Source organism: Papio anubis, chromosome 4, assembly GCF_008728515.1.
Source record: "Papio anubis isolate 15944 chromosome 4, Panubis1.0, whole genome shotgun sequence".
Taxonomy (NCBI): domain Eukaryota; kingdom Metazoa; phylum Chordata; class Mammalia; order Primates; family Cercopithecidae; genus Papio; species Papio anubis.
Window position 1 is genome coordinate 52,187,042 of NC_044979.1, and position 24,474 is coordinate 52,211,515.

The 24,474-nt window shown below is 43.4% G+C and overlaps 1 long non-coding RNA gene across 1 annotated transcript in view; it reads left to right on the forward strand.

Moving 5' to 3' along the window:
• LOC103883150 overlaps positions 1–9,068 on the forward strand; it is a 57,576-nt gene extending 48,508 nt beyond the window's left edge. Inside the window, exons 9-10 of the long non-coding RNA XR_004183179.1 lie at positions 1,410–1,542; positions 3,250–9,068. This is a non-coding gene — a long non-coding RNA (uncharacterized LOC103883150). The remainder of the gene's footprint in view (positions 1–1,409; positions 1,543–3,249) is intronic.
• Positions 9,069–24,474: the final 15,406 nt, after the last annotated feature.

The window sequence follows — 24,474 nt, forward strand, 5'->3', positions numbered from 1 at the left end:
AAAAGTAGGTCTGACTATGGGTCTGGAGAGTAAAGGACATATCTGAGGGAGTGATGTTAAAGAAGAGGAGATGTGGAGTGAGGAGACTCAGGTTGAAATTGAGTCACCTGCAAAGACCGCTTGGGCAGAGCGGGTAGCATGCCTAAAAATACTTTCTCCACCTGTGGCAGTTCTCAGAATTACCGTGTTCCTACATTGATTGCACCCGTGCCAATAGACACTCACCCTGCTCTGTGCTTAAGTGAAAAGAATGAAAGCAGGTGGTATTCTGATCACTGATTGTATTAGTCTGAAACTTTGGAATTAGGTCAGACATGCTTTGCATAGTAGACCCAAATGTTCTTATCACTCGAATTGTATCTTTTGTTGTAATTACTGACATAGAGATTGTGCCAAGGTCTGATCATTTAAAAAAAAGTTATCCATCGAAGTTCTAGGTTCACAGAACCGAGCCAATAAACCTCGGTTTGTAGTAGCTGAACCAATGCAGAGGATCCCAGAGTATCCTAAGATCCTGCTTAAAGCAACAAGTCCTCTTATCTTCACTACAATATGACACAAGCAAATTTATGGAACACCACCAACATGTTCTGATTAAACAACAGTATGAAATAGAAAACATGATGTCATAGACTCCATGAAATAAAAGTTCTCATTTTTAATGAGATCTGTGAGCATTTCAGACCTACATGAAGTTGAAATAAGTATTATGGACAACTGTAAGTAAGAACTAACCAATTAGAGTGTGAGGAATCAGAAGTGACTAGATGATTTACTTGTATCTCAAGCAACATAATCTTAATTTAATAACTATTCACATACTCAAAGCAACAGAATAAATGCTTATTCTGTTTGACATAGTGGTTTTTTCTACCCAAGTGAAAACGCAGCACACACACACAAATTTTGGACTGAAAATAGATTATTAGCATTATAATTTATGTAAATGATTCTCTATTCATGTGAAGAAAATTGGCATCTTAGTCTAATGCTAATTATTGCGTAGATTATAAATAATCACGTAAGAGAATTTCATTTTCTAGCTAAAATTCTATGTGTTTAAAGGTTTACTATTTTATATAAAACCTAAAAAGAATGACTCATATAAGTTCCAAAGCTTTGAAAATAAAAACCCTGCTTGGTGTTCTAAAACTTTTATTTCTTAGGGTTCGATAGGCCTAAGATATCATTAAAATCCAGAGCAGTAGTTTCCAACATTACTGAAATGTATTGAATGTGCTTGTCCTCATGGTACTCCTCGGGAGGAAGAATGGGTATAAGTGTATCAAATGTGAGTGTGCATCATGATCACCTGGGGAGCATGTTAAAACACAGATTGCTGGGCTCCACCCTCAGAGTTCGTGATTCAGTGGGTCTGAGCTGGGGGTCAGTAAATTCGTATTTCCCAGGTGACGCTGATGCACTTGGTTCCAGTGCCATACTTTGAGAAGTGAGGCTGAAAAGGATGGGTATGGACTTGGATCCGGAGGTCTGGAGGAGAAGTTGGATTCAACAGGCTTGAGGGACCATCTTCCTTGGAGGGTGAGTGGGCACGGCCTATGCGGAGGGTCTCTGGAGCTTTGTCTTTGCTTTTTCCAGGTTTTTGTAGGGACCTTGCCAACCAGGGACTTCTTTCATGTTCCTTTATTCAATAGTTGTTTGCTTGTTCCAACCTAGGCAAGGGGAGGTCTGTGTTTATGAATTCCATAGGAACCTTTTGAATTCCAGCCCGGACCCAGGCCAAGACGGGCAAGTTTCTTTGCAGTCTTCCTGTGCCAGTGGATGGAATTTTTTCTAGTTTCCTCTTTCCACTCAAGTTTTACTTCTTCAAGGGTTCTAGCTTTAGATGCAAGTGTTTTGTTTTCTGTTAATTTCTGCTTTTTTGTCTTTTTTTTTTTTTGAGACGGAGTTTTGCCCTTGTCGACCAGGCTGGAGTGTAATGGTGTGATCTCGGCTTACTGCAACCTCTGCCTCCCAGGTTCAAGAGATTCTCCTGCTTCAGCCTCCCGAGTAGCTGAGATTACAGGTGTCCACCACTACACCCAGTTAATTTTTTTGTATTTTTAGTAGAGGCAGGGTTTCACCACATTGGCCAGACTGGTCTGGAACTCTTGATCTCAGTTGATCTGCCTGCCTCGGCCTCCCAAAGTGCTGGGATTACAGGCATGAGCCACCGTGCCTGGCCAATTTCTGTTCTTTATAACTTCTTTCACTCAACCTTCATTGGATTTCATTTGCTTTTCTTTATCCAATTTTTCAACATGAATGATCAGTGCTTTTTTTTTCAGCCTTGCTGTTTCTCCAATATATTTATGTAGGCATTTAAGTTTCAGCTTTCTAATTGGAGTTGGTGCAAGGCTGAGTCTTGTTTTTCTGAGTGGCTGTTAAAACCCAGACTCCCTGGTTGGGATCAGTCAACATGGTAGGCCAGACAAAGCCATTAGGGCTTGCTGACCCTTTGCCTTTAGCTTTCTTCCTGTTGTTTTTGCTCACAGGAAATTCCTTCTCTTTCTCACCAGCTCAGATTTGCATTTACAAGTCTGCTTGTTGTTCTTGATAAATCAGTTCTAGATGTTTTGTAATAAGAGGATTTTCAGGATATCCACACTGTCATATTTGTAGAAATGGAAGTCTAGAGATGATAACACTGAGAGATTGTGAGAATAAAATAATGCCTGTAAAGCCCTTAGCTCAGTGCCTGCCACATAGGAAGTTCTTGGTAAATTCTAGCTGCCCATTATTACCATTATTATGTTTGCATACCTAGATCTCAATGGATTACTAGCAGCAGAGATTAAAAAATTAAGTCCTAGGCCAGCCGCAGTGGTCCCTGCCTGTAATCCCAGCACTTTGGGAGGCCAAGATGGGTGAATCACTTGAGGTCAGGAGTTCAAGACCAGCCTGGCCAACATGGTGAAAATCTGTCTCTACTGAAAATACGAAAAATTAGCTGGGCATGGTGGTGCACACCTGTAGTCCCAGCTACTCGGGAGGCTGAGGTGGGAGAATCACTTGAACCTGGGAGGTGGAGGCTGCATCGAGCCAAGATCATGCCACCACACTCCAGCCCAGGTGATGGTGCGAGTTAGGAGGCAAATCTTGCCAGGAGGATTAGTTAGTGATGGGAAGGGAAGGGATCATGGTAAATTCAAATTTTAATGAAGATTGTGGTAACTGGTTGGGGATATATTGTATGTTTTCTGAGTAGACATAGAAAACGGACTCAATCAAGAAAAAATTATTATACAGATGGAATAATCCTGGAATCAAATTTGGAGCTACCAAATATACAGCTGCTGAGGCTCAGTGAGCGCAACTCTAGAGGCACCATTCAATAGACCAAGATGTCACAGAGACTATGACCAGACTGAGGACATGCTCCTACAAAACGTGCTTGGGTATGCATTTTGGCAAAGTTAAAAAGGAAGCAAAGATGTGGAAATGAACTAGACTTTTTTGTAAGGGAGTAATTAAGAGTATTCTTGCTGCCTCACAGGTACACACCCTATATTTAAAATAATAGCTGAAAAGGAATGCTTAGTGTAGCTTTCTGTTTGTTTCCCACTGACACTGCTTTATCTCAAAGTCCTGGGAGTCTCCCTCATGAATCAGGTGGGTACAATCAAGTTGTGTTCAGGCCATCAAAACCACATGAGGCAGAAGAGCTAACTACAGGTTCCTGGTGCCATGTGGCTCCTCTCTTTGCTCTCCCCTTTCTTCTCTTGTTCCCTCTCTGCTGACCACTTTCTCTTGTCTCCAGCAGTGAACACCAGCCCCTTCCTGTACCATGTCATATGGCAGGCAGTTCTTGGAGCAGCTGTTCACTTCAATTCTGGCTGGCCATAAGTCCTTTAGAGCTAGGCAGGTCCCTACCTTTTAGAAATAGGTATCAGGCAAATCATCAAGACAGGGGAACTAGGAAACAGGTTGAGCCTGTTCACCATCATGTGGAAGCCAGTTATCAAAATGAAGGCACAAGGCTCGAACAGCAAGAACAAAGAAGTCAAGTCACTCTGTCTGCTGTTGCACAGGCTTCTTAGGTTTACCCTACCCAGGTGCAGGACTGTCCCATACCTAAGCACGGTGACAGCGAGGAAGGGAGGGGTCTGGCTGCAGGAATAGGAAGGATGCAGAGCTAGAAACTGGCAGCCATTCCCAGGGCTCTCTGTCTGGAGCATCATGATTCTATCTTCTGCCCTGGCCTGAGTTAAGCAAGGAGCAGAGACCTTGATCTCTCCCCTTGAGCACCTCCTCTAACCAGAGTCAGAGGAAGCCCAGGAAGCTGGAAGGACAAGTCCTATACAAACTGTCACCGTGGTTCTGCTGCACCTGAGCAATGGGTCACCTGGGGGAGGCTGAGTCTTCCTCTCCTGAGAACTTCAATGTGAAGCCTTTCAGTAAGGAAACAGCTTCTCTTTGAAGTCAAAGGAAAGCTATCACCCAGTCATTTGTGAAGCAGATGAGAGCCACATGCTCCAAACCCTCTGGGCCTTTGCTATAGGAAAGGAGGAATAGCAAAAGACTGATGAGATGAGCGTGCTTGAAGATGCCAGACCTGGCCTGCATTGCCTGGGTTAGTCCATTATCTTTCTCCTTCTCAGTGCTGCACAGAGTCAGCCGGTGAGGCAGCTAGGTGACCAGGCTTGGAGCTCCATGTGACCTTCGAAACACAGGCCAAGCCAGGAGATAGCCCACAGAGGAACACACATGACCATCCTGTGAAGACCTCACCCCCAGGATGGCTTTACTGCAGTCTTGCAGGTAAAATACCCTCATTACTCACCCGTCCAGGTGCTGCTTCTTGCCTACCCATTTGCCTTTTTCAGTAGACAGTGGGAGTCTGGAAGTTTGAGAAAGAGGATTGGGCAGGTGCTGGGGTCCCTGGTCATTCTGTTTCAATCTCTTGAGGTCCTAATAATGGCATATGAATTATGCAGGAAGAAAAGAGAAGGAAATGCATAGGCAGGCCCCATCCAGGGTCCTGGTCAATAAATACTAACTGTGAATGAAGGTTTTTAAAAGGAGAAAGGAATTCTACAGTGTATTCAGGATCTAAAGTTTGTGTTCATCAACAAAGCAATCAGATTGCAAATTAGTTGTATTGTTAAGTTATACACCGGGTAATTAAAATTAATTTTTGTAGAGCAAGCCACATATTGTATTTGATGCTCACAATAACTGCCATTTAGAAAGTGTTTACTGTGAACTCAGCCATTTATGCAAATGATCTCATTTAATTCTCACAATCTCTCTATGAAGAAGGCATTGTTATTATCCCCAACTTTACAGATGTAAGAACTGAGGCTCGTAAATGGCAAATAACTTGTCCAAGGTGACACACAGCAAGTAGTCAGAGCTGGAACTCTAATCCAGTTCTGAGTTTGCCATCCAAGCTTTTAATCACGATGCTAAACCACTGCACAGCAGACCTGGCAGGTGGAGACTAATAGCTGGATTTTCTTTCATTGGAACAGAGATTGTGGTTTATAGTAGGTTGAACTATGTGAAGTGGCTGGTGTTCTACCATTTTGACTTACAAAAATGGCAATGTCACATGCTACAACCTAATAGATACTAAGTGAATATCATCCCAGGCAATAAGTGTCCTCTTAAGACCCTAAACTTCTATTCTTTCTGCTACTCCACTCATTCTAGGAGTAAATGTCTGGGAGTAAACAGCCCACTTAGTAGGGGTGGGTTATTGTGACAGACACATGGTCCCATTTGTAAAGAAGACCTTAGGAAGAGTCTTTTTGATTTTTAGAAATGGCTTTCTGAGAATGTAGAGAATAGTCCTGAACAGATCAGGAAAGACTTCCAATCCAGACTGAGGGAGTAGCTCCCACAAAGTCACTGAGGTAAGGAAGAGCTGCGCCTCCAAGGGGTTTTAGGTCGCTGGGCTTGGCTAGAGCATAGGACTTTGATTATGGCATGTGGGGAGATTGTGGGGTATATCACAAAGTGCTTGGAATTATCACAGAGGCTGGATTTTATTTCCTACAGGGCAGCATTTAGATATTGTAGGCATTGCAGTGACACACTCAGATCTGTGCTGAGAAGACCCTCTCTGCATGTGTGTTCAGGATGGATTAGAAGGGGGTGCCTGCAGCAAGGACACTAGTTATGAGAAATCCAGGCAAGGCAGGAGGAGTGCCTAACCAAAGAGGTAGAGGGGACAGAAGACAGAAATGATTTGGGACTATGTAGGAGGCAGAATTGAGAGGCCCTGGTAACTGACTGGAAGCAAGGGATAATCTACAATTGATGGGCATGTTTAGAAACTACAGATAGATCCTTAGCCTCACAAAATCTTGCAAACACTGTCACTCAAAATCCCAGAAAAGGGAAGGATGAATCCTCTAGAAGAACGAGCTCCAGGCCACTAAGAGTTATGTCCTCTTTTAAAGAAAGATGGGAACAAGGCAGGAATCTTCTAACCTGGACATTGATTACCAGGAGAAATCTTTCCACTCACGACAGGGCCAACATTCTGCGGTATACACTGAGCTCGCACAACGGCCAGCCTCCATTTTTATTGTGGATTGCCATGCTTTATAGGTTGTCAAATATTTTGATCAACATCCCTGCTTTTGCACCAAGAGGACAAACTAATCGTATTGATGTGAGAAGTACTATGCAAGGATATGTACATTCTTAATCCTTAGTTACTCAGTGGAAAACATACTTTTGAATGTCCCTAAATCCTTGGGAGGAAAGGATGGTTAGGCACCGGAATCTAAGGACAAGATTTGCTGGATGGTACAAAATGCCCAGGGGAAAAGAGGGAAGTTCAAGAATAGCTCAGCAGGGTCTTAGTTCTTATTTGATTTCTGAAAGAGAAGACAGGTCTAGCTCTGCTGGAAACAGCCTAGACACTGTGCATCCCAGTTGCTGTGAGCCCCCCATAGAAGGGAGTCACCCTGGATCTGTGCAAACTGTTCCCAACCTTCAGTTAGTGTCCGCAGTATTCCAGCCTCCCCACAGGAAGTGGCAGGAGACTTTATGGATGGGTTTATCTCACTGCCCAACAGTTTAGTGAAATATAATAGAAAAAACTATTTTGTATATACCTAAAGCAAAGTTCTGGGGAACCTTTCTTGAGGTAGTCAAAATCAAAACCCAACCTCCCGAAAGAAACTTAGTCTGCTTATAAAATTAAACACACACAAAATTTGCCACATAGCCCTTCCCTATTTGAAAGTGAGTTAAAAGGAGGCTATGTTATCATTAGGCATGCCCTTTAGCCAGCTAGCAGAGCAAATTCCTGAAAGGTAGACCAAAAAAGAATTCAAGCCCATTTAAAACCTGTTCTGTTCTTGGAAACCTGTATTTCTCTCCCTCATATGGCTTACATAGCCTAATACAAATTTTTAGAGAACTTGAATATAGGAAGATGATTTTTTAACCAGCTCTCTCAAGCAGCCTAGTAAAAAGGTTTCCAAGACTGGGAAGACAGATACATTAATCAATAGCTTTCAAAGTTGCAAGACTCCCAGCGATAATCAGAAAAGACATCTGTCAGCAATGGTAAACCGCTTGACAGAAGCAGGAAACAACATAAACTGCCAAATTAAATCATTTCAAAGATCTCTGTGTTGGAGGTGCCTCATGGTCCATGTTCCCCATGATTTAGATGCCTATGACAGAATCTAAGTGCTTCTGAATTGTTCACATTTCACCCTATCTCTGTCTTTGTCTTGCTTGGCTCTTCTGTTTCTTGGTATCTGTGTTTCTGGAGGTGTGGATGTGTTTATCACCCACACAGGCAAGAATTCCTCAAGTAAGCCAATTCTGGACTTGGTTAAAGACTGGCCTTCATGGGAAGCCTTTGTATTTAGTAAAATCTAGAACTGGGGATGAGTGAAGCCAGTGGGCGGCTCCAGGCCCCAGGACAGCTGGACCTTGCCCTTCATGTGTCCTGTAAGTGTATCTAGGGCTGTGTGGTCTATAGACGTGCAGTCCCTCAACAAAGACAAGATGAGGTTAGAATGTGTCAGAATGTGGTCTTGATCTGTCATCCCCCAGTGGGCCCCGTGTTCCCCAATTCAGAACCTTAGAATGACTAATGCCCTAGAAAAGATGCATTTATTTTCTTGGATGCAAATGTAGGGCACCCTCGTAGTCCCAAAGGGCCCCCTTTCTCTTCAGTCTGTGCTGTTTTAGGAGGAACTTTCCTGCTCCTGAGATGCATAATCTGTAGTCATTTGGAATGTATTTTTTTTCCCTTGGAATGATGGAATAAAGGATCATTGAGTAAAAATGAAAATTATGTTTCAAGGACATTTTGGGCTACAATAGGTTGTATTTATTGATCTAGAAAGATAGCCAGTAGAAATGTTTGTGAGAAATTGCTTTCCGGGTTACAAACAACCGACATATAAACATAATTGGGAACTGAACTCACTGGAAAGTTAAAAGATATTATTACTGTCACATAGTAGAAACTTACCACATGATATTAAGCATTCTGTAACGGAGATTGCTAGTTGTCTTCCAAATGCCGTAGTAATTGAATTTAAGCTGAGCAAATGGCCTCAAAGATTCCCTTTCTGAGCCTGCCTTGCAGCTGGGTGTGTTAGCTAATTGGCTGAGGTGATAGCAATAGCATTGCTTGATGGTGTGTATGTGTGGTTTGTGTTATGGGGGACTGGATGTGGGAGTCCTTTGCCTTTTCTTCCTCTTCCCTTCCTCCATCCTGCTGTGTGGGATGCACATGCTGCTATGTTGGCTCATGGGATCAAGACCACTTATGGCAATTCAACCAGATAGAAGTACCCTGGGCTTCTGGCACCAGGAGACAACGGGTCTTAATATCCTTCCTAAATGTTGATGTACGAGAAATCAACTACAACCGTGTTTAAGCTACCGTCATTCAGGTGATGGAGTGGGAATGGGGGCTGAGGAAGCTTTCTGTCGCAGCTGAACCTAATTCTAACAAACATTGGGTCTGCCATTTTGGTATTAAGTCATGATATGGTTTGGCTCTGTGTCCCCACCCAAATCTCATGTTGAATTGTAATCCCCAGTGTTGGGGGAAGCACCTGGTGGGAGGTGATTGAATCATGGAGATGGATTTCCCCCTTGCTGTTCTTGTGATAGTGAGTGAGTTCTCATGAGATTTGATGGTTTAAAAGTGTGTGGCACTTCCCCTTTGGCTGGCTCACTCTCTTGCTCTGTCGTGGTACAACATGCTTTCTTCCCCTTCCACCATGATTGTAAGTTTCCTGAGGCCTCCCAGCCATGCTTCCTGTTAAGCCTGTAGAACTGCGAGTCAATTAAACCTCTTTTCTTCATAAATTATGCAGTCTCAGGTAGTTCTTTATAGCAGTATGAGAACAGACTAATATAACTCACCACCTACATTAAGTTCCTTTTGTTAGCCTTGCAACTTATATGTGTGTATACTCTTTTTATATAAAGCAGTTTGGTGAAGTCTTTTATTAGCATGTGCCTATAACACCAATATTTCTGTTATCAGTTGATAGGAAGCCTTGAAAGAATCAATTTTGCAAGTAGATTCTTTCATTTGAACCCATTTTCAAAATCTGTGTCAAGAAAGGGATGAAGACTTGATTCATTTACCCCTTTGGATATTCTCCAATATTAAAGTAATTGAGGGACTGGTTTGACTGAAGGTAGACCATAACTATCAAAGTTATTGATAAGAGTAGAAAAACAGGTTTTCAACATTCTATGAGTATCAGCTATTTTGGGGGCTCGCTGGTCTAGGATGACCTCACATGTGTGGTCATTGGCTGGCTGTCAGCTGAGTCAATGGGTGGCCAGACCATGTGTCTTTCACTATCCAGCAGGCCAGCCTGGGTTTATATATATAATGGGGTCAAGGTTCTGAGTGAGAAATGGGCAAGGTCTCTAGAGGCCTCAGCTCAGAACTGGCATGCTGCCACTTGCATCATATTCTATGTCAAAGCAATTCACAAGGCTAGTCCAGATTCAGAAGGTGGGGAAATAGACTCCACTTCCTGATGGGAGGAGCCACAGAGTTACATTGTAATGGCTGTGGATACAGGGAGGGGTGGAGAAATGCAGCCATTTTTGTAACCGGTCTAACACTCTATGATTCTTGCATTTAAAACTCTTTGATCATGGGGATCAAACAAGACAGGATACTCCCAAGAAAGCACATCAATTCTTTTGTGGATTAATGAAAATACTAGAATAGTTGTGATTTCTTAGTTGAAAATCAGGGGATTACAGCTTCAGTTCTCAGGTTCTCTATCAAATCACTATAATGTAACTCAGTTTCTAATTTAATCTCATTTTACCTTAAGCCATACCAGCCAGATAATGACAGTCACAGGGTGTGTGTGACAGTAGGAGTAGTCATTAAGTAGCCTTTACCTCTGAACCCTACTACTCATTCCTTGATAAAATTCTAGGCTCTTTGCTAGCGGGTAGGGATGCAAAATGAGTAAGACTCAATTCAACTCCTCCTGGAGCCATTGTCTAGTTAGAGATGAAACCAACTTAGAGGAATACATTGCAGTAGGTACAAATAACAGGTGCAAAGAGGGGCAAGGATGACATAGAAGGGTTGTCTCTGGAGGCAGAGTCAGGGATGACATTCCCAGTACCCGCCACTATGCTCACTTTCCTAACAGCCCCCATGGCCCCCTGGGGGCTCTCTCACACTAGGCCACATTGAGCTCCTAGTTGCTATTGAGACTGTAAACCCTGAATATCTGAGATGGGTCTCAGTTAATTTAGAAAGTTTATTTTGCCAAGATTGAACACACAGGCCCATGACACAGCCTCAGGAGGTCCTGATGACATGTGCCCATTGTGGTCAGAGCACAGTTTGGTTTTGCACATTTTAGGGAGAAATGAGACGTAAATCAACATATGTAAGATGAACATTGGTTCATTCCAGAAAGGTGGGACAACTTGAAGCAAAGGCAGGACAACTCAAAGCAGGGAGGTGGCTTCCAGGTCATAGGTCTTACTAATTTGGGGGGCCCAAGATTTATTTTAGTTTCACAAGAGCAAAGGCACCATCCGGTGCCTCTGTCTGGGCTACTCTGGCAGCTCCTGTGGCTGTTCACTCCCAGATAGCAGAGTTCTCTCTTCTCAGGGTTGTTTATGAGGCTTCCACCAGAATGGGCTTATCTTCCAAGTACCTTACAGCAAACCTGAGATTTCAAGTTTTTTTTTTTTTTCTCCAAGACCCTTAGGTCTTTCATATTCACCTTTCTCTCAAGAAATGTGATAAAAAGGAAAAAGAGGACATAAAGCTCCTCTGTGGATGGATGGCATTTGAGAGACCAAACAATACCACTCCTCAAAGTCATTCCTTTTCTTCTTTCCAGCTTTTATTTTAGGTTGAGGGAGTCCATGTGCAGGTTTGTTATATGGGTAAATTGCATGTCATGGGAGTTTGGTGTACAGATTATTTCATCACCCAGGTAACAAGCGTAATACCTAATAGGTAGCGTTTTGATCTTCTCCCTCCTCCCACCCTCCATCCTCAAGTAGACCAGTGTCTACTGTTCCCTTCTTTGCATCCATGTGTACTCAATGTGCAGCTCCAGCTTATAGGTGAGAACATGCAGTATTTGGTTTTCTGTTCCTATGTTAATCCACTTAAGATAATGGCCACCAACTTAATCCATGTTGCTTGCAAAGGACATCGTCTTATTCTTTTCATGGCTACGTATCATTCTGTGGTGTATATGTACCACATTTTCTTTATCCAGTCTTCCACTGATAGGCATTTAGGTTGACTGTGTGTCTTTGCTATTGTAAATAGTTCTGTGATGAACGTATGCATACATGTGTCTCTATGGTTGAATGATTTATATTCCTTTGGATATATACCTAGTAATGAGTTTGCTGTGTCAAATGGTTCTAAGTTATTTGAGAAATCTCCAAATTGCTTTCTATAGCTCCTAGATCTGATAAACAACTTCAGCAAAGCTTCAATATACAAAATTAAGGTACAAAAATCAGTAATTATTCTTATTAGCAAGCACTTGGTGACCTAGGATGAACATAGCCTCAGGATGAGCTCTCCCCATGGTTGGTGATACCCTTTGTCATTTTCCCATTAAAGAGTCCTTGGCAGGTCCAATAGACCTCTCCAAATCTTGTGAACCATCTCTTCCAGAAAGCACCCAGACTCTCATACAAATGCAGCCTGTGACCATTCTACATCTCCTGAGGTGGAAATGCTGATTGGGTATCCTCTTGTCATCCTCACCACATTTCTCTTGTAGTTAGATTTCTCAGTGTTTATGTGATTACAACTTTTAAAATGCGGTCTGTCTTTAGATGAGCCAGAAAATCTCACCTTTCTAAATAAAGGGCCTTAGCTAAATATACTGCCTATAGTGGGGGTCAACTTGGAGCTGCTGTCTTTTGATTCTGGAGACTGAAGTTAAAGCCAGTAGCATGGAGGTTCAAATAACTAGTAATAAAATTTTTCTCGTATGCACAAAGCTTTTCAGGAAGATATTAAAGGATAGAATTAGGCTTTTTAATGAAAAGTTTTGAGGCAGCATCTTAACTCTGTCACTCAGGCAGGAGTGCAGTGGTGTGATCATGACTCACTGCAGTCTCAACCTCCTGGGCTCAAGCAATCCTCCTGCCTCAGCCTCCTGAGTAGCTTGGACTACAGGCATACACCACCACGCCCATTCACTCTTCCCCACCCCTTCCCTATAGAGACAGTGTCTTGCCATGTTGCCCAGGCTGGTCTCAAACTCCTGAGCTCAAGAGATCTGCCTGCTTTGGCCTCCCCAAAGTGCTGGGATTACAGGTATGAAACTACATTCTAGTGCATGCTCATTAAGCGCTTATAGAGAGGCCTGCTGGACCCTCCACTAAGTACCTTGCCCACATTATCTTGCTTAATCTTCACCACAATCATGCAAAGTAGAAACTATCATTATATAGATGACGATTTTTTTTTTTTTTTTTTTTTTTTTTGAGACAGAGTCTCTTGCTCTGTCACCTAGGCTGGAGTGCAGTGGCATGATCTCGACTCACTGTAACCTCTGCCTCACAGTCTCAAGTGATTCTCGTGCCTCAGCCTCCCAAGTGGCTGGGACTACAGGCATGCACTGCAACACTCAGCTAACTTTTGTATTTTTAGTACAGACGTTGTTTCGCCATGTTGTCCAGGCTGGTCTCGAACCCTTGCTCTCATGTAATTGCCTGCCTCAGCCTCCCAGAGTGCTGGGATTACAGACATGAGCCACCGCATTGGCCCAGATGAGGAAATCAAGGTCACAGAATCTTGAGTAGTGACGCAGGAATGTGAACCCAGGGAGTCTGACTCCAGGTCTGCTTTTCATCTCTTTGCTGAAAGTTCTGAATGGTGGCCAGCAGGCAAAACTCGGCTTACAGAGGTTTTGGCTTTGGCTCACACTGATGTTTCACACACATAAAAATGTGTATTTCTTGAAACTCTCTAGTTTGCCACAGTCTCCCCTATTTCCTATTGTTCCTAGCCCAGCCTGCTTCTTTCATGTACCTGTCTGAAGGCATTTGGATTTTGATTTCTGCGCACTTCTAACATGCCTTCCTCCTAGGGTAATTCCACACACCTTTCTCATTTCTCAGTTCCATTAACTGCACTTCAAATAACTTCTCTATTACAAGCAATTCCCTCACTTTTACTCTTTTTTCTCCTTCTCATTTCTCTTTAATTTCCTGTAAAGTTACTTTAGCATCTCTCAAAGTTTCTTACTTTTTATTTTTTGAGATAGAGTTTCACTCTCATCGTCCAGGCTAGAGTGCAATGGCGTGATCTCAGCTCACTACAACCTCTGCCTCCCAGGTTCAAGCGATTCTCCTGTCTCAGCCTCCCGAGTAGTTGGGATTACAGGCACGCGTTGCCATGCCCAGCGAATTTTTTTGTATTTTTTAGTAGAGATGGGGTTTCACCCTGTCAGGTTGGTCTTGAACTCCTGACCTCAGGTGATCCACCTACCTGGGCCTCCCAAAGTGCTGGAATTACAGATGTGAGCCACTGTGCCTGGGCCTTTTTTTTTTTTTTTTTTTTTGAGACAGGGTCTCACTTTGTTACCCAGGTTGGAGGGCAGTGGTGCAATCATGGCTCACTGCTGCCTTGACCTCCTAAGCTCAAGTGACCCTCCCACCTCAGCCTCCTAAGTAACTGGGATTACAGGCATGTACCACTACACCTGTGTAATTGTTTAAACTTTTTGTAGAGATGGGGTCTCACCATGTTACCCAGGCTGGTCTTGAACTTCTGGGTTCAAGCAATCCTACTGCTTTAGCCTTCCAAAGTGCTGGGATTACAGGTGTGAGCCACTGCACCTGGCCTTCTTAATCTTCTGTTTTGGTGTTTGGGATTGCTGTCCTCCATTGCTATGAATGTGACTGATGTCCCCTAAGATTATTGGCAATAATAATATATGAATATAGCATGAAGAACAAAGAAGAAAGTGAGCATGGACAGAATACAATACAATAAGCTAATTCCCTAAAAGTCTAAAACCTTTTTGAAAATCCAATATATCTTTTCAACTCTCGACTAAAACTAAACAAAGTGATTGGTTATGCCTTCTGAGCTTTTCTTCTCCATTAAAATGACATTAAGGAGAAATACAAAGTTTTGATGTGTTTATATTTTCTTGTTTTGTTTTAACCTTAGTCTGATTTTGCCTGGTAAGCAAATCATAGTTTATAACATTTTTATGAAAAAAAATTTCAAATTCCAAGCAGTTGGCTGACAAATGCAATTTTGAAACAATCCATTTATGTCTTTCTGTGCGGAGTACTTCAGAAGTTGAACCTTCTTTTTATTGAACTATGAATTCCTTGACATCTTCCATTTAATATTCTGAAATCTCTATGTGATATACAAATGCAGACATACCAGTTATAAATTCTTATTTTACTAATTGTACCTATCCTTTCTCCTAGTATTCCTGTAATAGCAGCCTCACTGAGGTGAGTTCACCAAATAGTTGATGATGATTCTATTTCAAAGCCATTCTAGTTAAATTCAAAGTACTACTTTCTTTTTATGTTAGACTAAGAGAGATGAAACAAGATGAACTTTTCCAGCTGCCAATGTTAAAAAAAAATTCAAAGTAGCCACTGACCATATGTAGGTATTGAGAACTTGAAAGGTGACTAGCTCTAATTGAGATATGCCATAAATGAAAATACACACCAGATTACAAAGACTTAATAAAACATGTAAAATATTTATAGCTTTACATTGATTACATGTTGAAATAGTTTTTTTATATGTTGGGTTAAATGAAAACTTGAAAAAATTTAAGAAATTTGAACATGATGGACAGGTATTTGTAGATGAAGAGCAATGAAAGTAAATTCTTAATACAATATGTACAATTGAGCAGCTACTCAGCAAAGTGGATGAGTGGTTCTTTGGTTTGTCATGGAGTAAAATTGACAGGAGAGAAGGAATTTTGCTCTTTGAGCAGAATGCTTTTAAATTCAACCTTCGTGTTGTAATCCCAAGAGAAGGTAAGAAAGAACAAACACTGATTGAGTCTCATGTTGCTAGTGCTGGGAGAGCAATGCAAGCCCCTAAGAAGGGGTGCTGACAGCACACTCCCCTTCCAAGAGCTGGGAGTCGGCAGCCCTTTACAGGGTGCTCTCCACAAAGGGTAGCTAGTGTGGCTGCAGAATACTTCCGGGTATCATTCCTTCTTTCCCTCCATGTATTTTCTCTCCCCCTCCATTCAAGGAGGCAGTCCACTCCATGCTCCTTGCCTCAGAAGGCATGAGGCAGGTTGGAAAACAGGAACAGTCTTGCTGGCTTTTGTTTTCCAAAAGTCTAATTCCTAGTGACTTGGGAAGAGGGAAGAGGGAGAACAAGAATTTCTGATATAAACAATATCTAGAAGAAGCCAATGTTAGATTGGAGCTTCATTCTCGCTCTGGATAAAGACCACGCCCTCCAGAGTTAGGGGAACAAAAAGAGGACTGTGGGTCCAGGAACAGCAGGGATACCTTGAGAGGTAGCAGGACTCTAGAGGTGAGGCTGCGTAGTGTGTGTAGGCAGAAGGGCTGTGGGCAGCCTGGTCAAAGAATTCCATGGAACACCAGCGGCGGGGAGACCACCAGACTATGACGCCTTGTGGGCCTAGACAGCAGCTGCCTCAGTGGTCACCTGGACCATGTGGACACTCCCACGTCAGATAGGTGATACGTTGTAGGACCCCAGAACTGCGGCACATCATGGGGAAAAGGGAATGTACCCTAAAGTTAAATTTTCTAACACTACAGTGGAATGTGACTTTAGCCAGAAATTAATTCACATCAGAGACAATAGACAGCAATATTTATTTTGCAGTCTGTTTATAGACTGAAGACTTGTCCCTACTACAATAGTGATGAAAACAGTTTGGAGCCATGAGCTCCTCTTCTCTCTGCCATATATTTTCCCTGGATTCTTTTGATGCTGTGAGTTTTGCATCTCTAGGAACTTCCCATTCAAATTGCTTCATAGCTTCCCCTCGCAGGAAACCTGGTGAGATTCCCCCAACTCCAGTATGGGTTAGGGGGCTGCATCCTGAAGAGATCATGCTCAATGAACTAGAACATACTCATTTTACTGCCTCAGACATTTTTTTCTTATGACAGTAAAATGTGTCTTTCTTTTTTAAATTTTTGCGTGTTTAATTTCTTTAACATGTATGTACTTATTTTTAAATGGACAGATAAAATTGTGTTGTGTACAACAAGATGTTTAAAGCATATAGACATTGTAGATGTGTTTTCCTTTTTAGAAGACATAGATTTACAAATTGGAAAACCAGGGCAATTTAAAAAACTTAGCTACGGGCCACTTTAATGGGCAAAGCTCTTACTTGGGAAGACAATTAAGCTCCATCCCTAGCACAGCTGATCAACTTGCCCCTCTTTCTCTCCCTATGGTAAAAGTTCCTTCAGAATAGAAAATGCCAAGTTGGTTCCTTTAACTGTGTTTGGGAACATTCTTATCCTCTGTCTTTCGTCCCATGTGTTGTGTTCCTATGTTCTGCTTTTCTCTCCCAACCTTCCTTCCCTGTTCTAAGTTCAGTGGAGAAAAATGTTAAAATATTATTATTTTTTTAAAAATACATATTGCTATTTGCTTTCTATTAGGAGGAAGGAAAAGCAATAATCAATACTTAAGCTGTTAATATCCAGACCTTAGCATGTGTCAGGAAACAGGGGAGATTAAAAAGCAGCGGGGAAGACAGTAGAAGAACTTCCATTCCTTGGTTCAGGGAACAAATAAAACTTTCAATGTTTAAATGTTATACTGGCACATTAGTTATCAGTTGCCTTTGACAAATATAACATTGCTGGTGCTGAAGAGAATCTAGGTCTCATTGGCCTTTTCTAGCACTGCATCCGTATGGCAAGTTCAGGGGCTGACGTCCGAGTTCTTTGTTCATCCCAGGCCATGCATGTCTTGTGCCAGGCAGGCACTTGGTGAATGTTTGCTGTTGCTACAAGCTATTCTCATCCTACCACCAGGGCAGGAATAGCCAATGCAGCATCCAAACCCAAATTACATAGAACAAAAAAATCACAGAGCCATGGTATTCTCAAGTAGAAAGAGTCCTTGGAGACAGTCTGGTGTAACCCCTTGATTTTACAAAGAAAGGGAGGCCAATGAGGTCAATGGACATGTCCACAGTCTTTTCACTGATTACTGCTAGAGTTAGGGGCCACAACTCCTGATGCCCAGGCTTATGTTCTTGCTGTCCAATTAGTTAATAACTTGAATGACAACTATGGCTTAATCAAGCGGCATAAATAGCAGAACCGAGCACATCAAACCTAGTGGTGGACAATGAGAAGTTGTGGGCCTGATACAGTCAGTGCCTGTCCTGCCTGAAAACGTTCACATTTCCCTCTGTATGAGTTTCCTAGTGATGCCGTAACATTACCCCAAACAATGGCTTAAAACAACACAAACTTATGATCTTACACTTCCAAAGGTCAGAAATCCAAAAAGGGTCTCACTGGGCTAAGATTGAGGTGTTGGCAGGGTGATGTTCATTCTGAAGGCTCTCAGGAGAATTTGTTTTCAGCCTCTAGAAGCCATCTGCATTCCTGGGCTCATAGTTCTCTTCTATCTTCAAAGCTGCCATGGTCAGCAGTGCCTCTCATGGCGCTATCCCTTTGGTTCTGCCTCTTCTGCCCCTCACATGTACTTTTAAAGGATCCTTGTAATTACATTGGGCCCACCCAGGGAACCCAGGATAATTTCACTATTAAGAACTCTTCAGTTACCTCTGCAGAATCCCCTTTGCCATATAAGATAGCATATTCACAGATTCTGGGGATTGGGATGTGGACATCTTTGGGGGCTGTGATTCTGCCTGCTAAACTTTTTTTTTTGAGATGGAGTCTTACTGTGTTGCCCAGGCAGGAGTGCAGTGGTGTGGTCTCGGTTCACTGCTACCTCTGCCTCTTGGGTTCAAGTTATTTTCCTGACTTAGCCTCCCAAGTAGCTGAGACTACAGGCACGTGCCACCACACTCGGCTAGTTTTCATATTTTTAGTAGAGATGGGGTTTCACCGTGTTGGCCAGGCTGGTCTTGAATTCCTGACCTCAGGTGATCCATGTATATCAACCTCCCAAGGTGCTGGGATTACAGGCGTGAGCCACTGCACCTTGCTTGCCTGCTATACCCTTTATTAAAAGAACCAAACTAAATACCCTTGCAAGCTAGATGTAGCCCATGAATGGACTGCCAGATCCGCAATTTACTGCCATGCTGAGTGTCATGAAGGCACATAAGAAATTTGAGAAGGTCTCTAACCTGAAGGACAATCAGGCTGGAGAATGAAGACTCACCCACAAAGCAACGAGGCACTGTGTGCCAGAAAGGGAAGTGCCATCCTGCATGAGGGCTATGAGTGCCGCCAATGGCTTTCTCTGTCCTACTAAATGCCTACAAGTCTTGAATCTCAAATTTTCAGTTGGGGAAGAAACCCAAGTTATGATTTATTCATCTTTGAGCAAACAGAAGCCTTTCATGGGGAAATGACAGAGTGAGTTAGTGGCTGAACTGGGATTAGAGTTCTGGTATCCTAAGGCCCAGGTCGGTTGTCCTGCCACCCTACAGGTTGTTCACTACCAACACTCTTGTCTGACATTCGGCGACTCTGCTTTGCCAGCCACTGCTACCTTCTCCAATGACCCAAGGTGACCTTTCTCTCAAGTTACTCTCCTTATCGTCCCAGGACAATGGCACCAAACTTGTTCCCAGTGATATACTTATTCATCTACCTCTTTGTTCATTTGTCACTCACATATTGAGCACCTACCATTGCTAGACTCAAGCAAGCTCTGCAAACACAAAGGCAAATAAGAGCCCATCTCCCCTCTTTAAGGGGCTTCAGGGCCAGTGCAGCAGTTCCCGCCCTTGTTATGCCATGCACAAATGGTGGAGGACTGTTCACTCCTTTGTGAAGTGTGTGAGTGTGTTCACTCCTGCTGGCTATAATCCTGGGTACACTGCCTCCTTCCTTTCCTTCTTGGAAGAAAGAGCAGAAAGAAGGCCAGTGGGTGAGGGCACTATTACTCAAGGGAAAATGTCCATCTTTTCTAAGTTATATATAATCACTAAAGGACATTATTGGCAAATATGTGTAAGTAGCAAATGACTTGGGTCATGCTGCTATGACTTGCAGGTAGGAACCTCTAATTTAGTGGTTCATGTGGTCCTTCTTCCTTAGAATGCCCTTTTCTTTCTTTCTTTTTTTTTCCCCTCTCTTTTTAGCTTTTTATTTTTTTTTCTAGAGATGGGATCTCACTGTGTTGTCCAGGCTGGTGTCTGACACACCTTAAGCAATCCTCCCCCCTTGGCCTCCTCAAGTGCTGGGATTATAGGCATGAGCCACTGTATCCAGCCTTCTTTTTGTTTGAAGTGAGCACTGAGGAGTTCCAATTAGTCCTCATTTTCCCAAAGAGAAGAAAACTCAGAGATAAGAAACTCAACACCCTTTTGAGGAGAGAACTTGACATCTGAATTTTCACGTTTGTGTTCTTTGAATAAACATCATTAAAGTATACCAAATCTACACCCAGTAAAAGGTTTGGATGAAGACAGACAAAATGTGAATGGACTACAATGGAAGATGCACAGACATACGTTAACCAGGTACAGTAAGCCTGAGGTGAGTCCACAGTGGGCAGTGGTGGTCAAAAATGCCATGCCATCACAGGCAGCATAAATGAATGACAGACTCTCCAGTTAGGGAGGGAATGGCCACACAGCATTGCAGAGCTCAGACCACAGCTGAATGCTGCATTTAGATTTAGGAAATACTCTGAAAGAGCTAAAGACAAACTTAATTATGTTTAGAGGAGTATGCCCTGAAGAAACAGTGTGGGGTCCTGATAAGAACATGAACTCTGGAGGCAGCAAGATGGGTTCGAATCCATCTGCCACTTACCTTACCAGGTAGTGACCTTGAGCAGGTTGCCTCCCTAACCTCTTCATGCACAATTTTTCCCTCTGTGAAATGGTAATAAGTGAGGGTTGCATGAGTCCAAATGCTTAGAACAGTGCCTGAGGCAGAGTAGGTCTGGGTGAAAGATACTTAAGAAAAGTGAAGGGCTGGGCACAGTGGCTCACACCTGTAATCCCAGCACTTCGGGAGGCTGAGGTGGTGGATTTAGTCACACCAGTCTGTCCAAGATGGCAAAAACCCCTGTCTCTACTAAAATACAAAAATTAGCTGGGCACGGTGGCAGAGCCTGTAATCCCAGCTACTTAGCTGGCTAAGGCAGGAGAATTGCTTGAACCTGGGCGGCAGAGGTTGCAGTGAGCCTAAATTGTGCCACTGCACTCCAGCTTGCGCGACAGAGTGAGACTCTGTCTCAAAAAACAACAACAACTTTGGGAGGCTCTGTAGACGTGGGATGCAATCATGAGGTCAGAGGAGACCATCTTAAGCACAGTAAAACCCCGCCTCTACTAAAAATACAAAAACTAGCTGCATGTGGTGGCGGGCACCCAGTCCAGCCGGCCGGGAGGCTGGCAGGAGAATGGTGCAAACCCGGGAGGCCGGAGCTTGCAGTGAGCTGAGATCCGGCCACTGCACTCACAGCCTCCAAGGGCAGCGCCAAGACCCGCCCCAAACAACAACAACAACAACAACAAAAGTGAAGGAACTCAACATCTGAGAAACTCCTAGAGTATTTTGGCGAACTGGGAGTGTTAACCTGAAGAGGAGGAAGTTAGGGATGCTGACAGAAGTCACCTGTCTAAGGGAAGAGATTTACTGTCAGTTCCAAGGGAGCAGCGCCAATGAGAGGAAGCAGGTATGTTTCACACTCAAATAGCTCAGCCCCCAAAGCAATGTGGTCAAAAGACCACTAGATTAATCAGGAAATGTTTGGTTACAAGGAACAGAACCTTAGCACAGATTAGAAAAAATAAAGGGAGAATTTATAACACAACCTCAGAAGCCAGGGCTAGAATGACTTCAGTCACTCCTCGGTTCACATGATGGTTCTAGAAGTCCAGCTCCATTCCTGGTCTCTGCATCCGATGCTGGCTTTCCCCAGGGTGGGCTCTTAAAGGACAGGCATTGGAGGTGCAAGCTCAGTGGCTTCAATTCACACTCCTACAGGTCACCCATTCACTAAGGTAGCACCCTCCAGGGATCGCCTTCCAATAAAACTCTGTGACCTAGGAGAATGATGCTGATTGGCTTAGCCCGAGTTCCATGCCACCCCTAACATGGGCAGGGAGGCATAGGGGAAGGAGCCCCCTGCCTAAACTTCATAGTCCGAGGATGAGGTGGCTCCCCAAAACAAAAACTCCAGCTGCTTAGCTGAAGAAGGGGGAATGAGGGATGGACAGGTGAACAGAGCAGATGTCCACTCAGACGCTGTCTATGCCACCAAGACAGAATAAATGAAGTCCTTGGTTTTCTTGTTCCACACATGGGCCATGCAGAAGTCTTTAGGAACATCCTACCCTTTCTTATGCCCATGCCAGGGCGGCCCTCAGCACCATTCGCCCCAACCGAAGCATCCCTCTCCTCCACCTTCCCACCTGATTCCCTTACAGGAAACCTGAGAACTGGCCTGACAGGTAGGACTGGGGAGAGGACAGGCAAGAGTGTGTGTGCACGTTGGGGGGGAAGTGTGGGGAGGGGGATACTTATAACTTTATTGCATTATCTCAGCACACCGGGAAAATACAAGTTCTCCCAAGTTGGAAGGTCGGCCTTGGAAGACACTGAGTTGCCGACCCTGGAGGACAGGCTGTGCTCGTGGGACATTCAGGACCTGGAGGTTTTCAGACTCTCTCAATGCCCTGCTGGCACATTTGAACTGTATACAAGTCCACTTCCTGTGTCTTTGAAGAGGAAATTTCTCATCTGCTATCAAGGGTGTTGCTAATAATTTAAAGATAATTTATTTTTCCTGCATTTTAGTCTGGCACATCTGGGACTCAAGCTTCAAGTGCTGAGTCTTGTAAGGACTGTTCTGCAGCCAAAAACCAGGAAAGGGGGAACATAAGCAAAAAACCGATCCTAGGTGAAAACTTCAGCCAGCCTAGTTAAATCTTTGGAATTAAAAATAGTTCGCCACCTGGAAGGGGAAACGCCCTTTTCATCCTATCATTCGTTTCTTAGCTAAATAACAGGTTCAATATACATAATTCCAAAACCAAAAGTAGAATTTTTGGAAGACATCCCCAACATTTAGGCATTTTATCTCCTGACCAGTTTGTCTTGGAAGGTATTCCAGGTCAGGAAGTTCTAATGTCTTTCTCTATGTTAAAAGACCTAGAGGAGATTTTTGTTTATTGGTCAAGGTGGATATGTGAGAACACCTGCTTCAAAGTGCTCAAGACTGGGATTATGACTCTGACCAAGTAAAACTCTAGAGCCCCAAGATCTGTTGAAATGGAGAAGATCAAAACTGCTGGGTCCCTCCTTGCCCTTCCCCACCCAAAAATTCTTGGCCCTGACCCTGGTCCTCCTCCCTCAGACCACCTGTAGAGGAAGGTGGTGTAGCCTTCCACTGAGACCACATAAGGCTCTCTGGCTGTCATTAGGAGGGCATCAACCGACTGTGGAAATATAGTTTTGTATTTCTTCAGCGTCATAGAATATCATCCCAAACTCACCAAGGGTCAACAATGTTTACGGACTCAGTTATGAAGAATTCTGTTCTAAGGAGAATTACCTGAAACATATGTAATCCTGATACTTTAAATTTTATCTTTGGGTTTGCAGACCCTCAGAGAGCAGCCTGCATGGACCACTCAGTTCTGGCTCCCCACTGACTTACTGAGCCTAGTTTTGGCATTCTGCCATTTGTACACTCTTGGGTGGGGGATGGGGGCAGTAGAAAGCTGTGCCAAGAAATGTGATATTGTACTTACCCTAATTGTTATAAAGTTTCGGTGCCACGACAGAAATAGCACTTGAATATAAAATTTTCTTTTTAATTCTCAGCAAGGCAAGTTACTTCTATAGAAGGGTGTGCCCTTACAGATGGAGCAATGGTGAGCACACAGTCGGACAAGGGAGGGGAAGGGTTCTTATCCCTGACGCACATGGCCCCTGCTGCTGTGTTGTTCCCCTATTGGCTAGGGTTAGACCGCACAGGCTAAACTAATTCTGATTCGCTAATTTAAAGAGCGTGGTGGGGTGAGTGGTTTGGGGAAAAATGGTTATGACAGAGCAGGTAATCGGAATGAGTCAGGGTTGAGAAGGTAATCGGAAAAGGTTGCTTTATGAGGAAGTTAAGTTTAAAAGTAGAAGACAAAGAATTGAACATACTGACATATTGATTCTTTGAAATTTAGAACTCATATCTAACATAAGCAGCCTTGGGGAAACCATTCACCACTGTTTTAGGGTTCCTCCGCCATGAACTGGAATCCCAGTATGTACTTTTATTTGCAGACACTAGTTCCTGCAAATCCCAGGCCTTCAAGGGACTGTAGAAGGTTTTGGCTAACACTCATACTTTGACCTTCCCTAAGGTAATGTGCCAGGTGGAAAAGACTGGGAGCCTGTCCAGGTCACCTTGGACTGTGCTGCTAGGTGGTCATTTTGCACTGGGAAGGGACCCTGCTAGTTATTATTTTAGGCAGCAGATGGCTGTGACTCTGCAAATTTACTTCAGGGGCTTCACTGGGACCAGTAGACTGTTTTACGGAGATTTTAAAGCTTTAACTGACCCTTATCACTTAAGGACAGATGCTGTGCCCTGGAGCTATGGGATCTGGTCACTTTTGCATAATTTGAATGTGCTCTCTAATCATCCAAGTACCGTTTTAAGCATTTAAGTTCTTGCCAGCAATTAGGCTGCTGCTGAACATGGGAGATGATTGCATCACTTCACTAGTTTCAAACAGCACACTCAACCTTAGTATTTATTGCATCAGCTCAGGGCAACCTGCTCTTCCAATCAATTAAACTCCTTGTGCTTGAATATGCAATGCCTGCCAATCACCCTGTAAATCACCACCTCACGCT